Source organism: Myotis brandtii, unplaced genomic scaffold (genome assembly GCF_000412655.1).
Source record: "Myotis brandtii unplaced genomic scaffold, ASM41265v1 scaffold583, whole genome shotgun sequence".
Lineage (NCBI taxonomy): Eukaryota > Metazoa > Chordata > Mammalia > Chiroptera > Vespertilionidae > Myotis > Myotis brandtii.
In genome coordinates, this window is record NW_005370191.1 from 1690214 (window position 1) to 1691423 (window position 1210).

Consider the following 1210-nt stretch of genomic DNA (forward strand, 5'->3'; position numbering starts at 1 on the left):
TAATCCCACTGGCCCAACTGGGGACAACTGTGCATCAAATGAATAGGACAATAAAACTACACACTGAATAAGAATCCATGGGCATCCATGTTGATGATAAAAACACATAGGTGGGAAAACTTTTTCTGTAAAATTGAAATTTCCTTACACTAGAATGCCAGCTAATAACCATTTGCAATCATCATAGTAATAGATTCAGGCAAGAATTATCCGTGCATGTTAAAAAATTAGTTGATGGCATGATGGAGATGTTAGCTAAATCTATGGTGATGATATTTAGCAATATAAGTATCAAATCAATGTGCTGTACACCTTAAACTTCTACAATGTTATATGTCACTTATATCTTGATAAAGCTGGAGGAAAAGTTCTGAAGATGGATAGTAGTGATGGTTGCACAACAATGTGAATGTACTGAATTGTGCACTTAAAATTGGTTAAAATGGGCCTCAGCTGGCTTGGCTCAGTGGATAAAGCGTCAGCCTGCGGACTGAAGGATCCCAGGTTCGATTCCGGTTAAGGGCACATGCCTGGGTTGTGGGCTCAATCCCCAGTAGGGGGTGTGCAGGAGGCAGCTGATCAATGATTCCCTCTTGTCATTGATGTTTCTATCTCTCCTTCTCCCTTAGCCACCTCCCGCACACTCCCCACTGGGGATATGCCCGCAACCAAGGCACATGCCCCCGACTGAAATCGAACCTGGGACCCTTGAGTCTACAGGCCGACGCTCTATCCACTGAGCCAAACCAGCTAGGGCAGAAATATATATTTTTTAAAAATTGGTTAAAATGGTAACTTTTATGGTATGTATGTTTTACCACAATAAACCTAGTTGATGGAAGTTTGAATGCATAGTTTCAACGTTTCTCTCTAAAGATTCTTTATTAACTACAAAGGATTAAGTGGTGTTTTGTTTTGTTTTTTTTTTGACAGACAACTGTTTAGTTTTTATTTCATAATCATAAACTTAACTCTGCAATCCAGTCAGACTGGGAAGGGGTAAGGAAATTATGGAATCCAATAAACTGGCAAGAGCACAAAGATTATAGAACATTCCAAGCAAATCGGGGTGAAGGGGTGCTCCCCTGAGCTACAGAAGGAATGGTCTGGTGGTTAAGATAAAACACAAGTCAAATTTGTTAGAGTTGCCCACAGTCAGCAAGTCTTGCTGGTCTTGCCAGTCCTGGACCCAAAGCGCTCCATGGCTGTC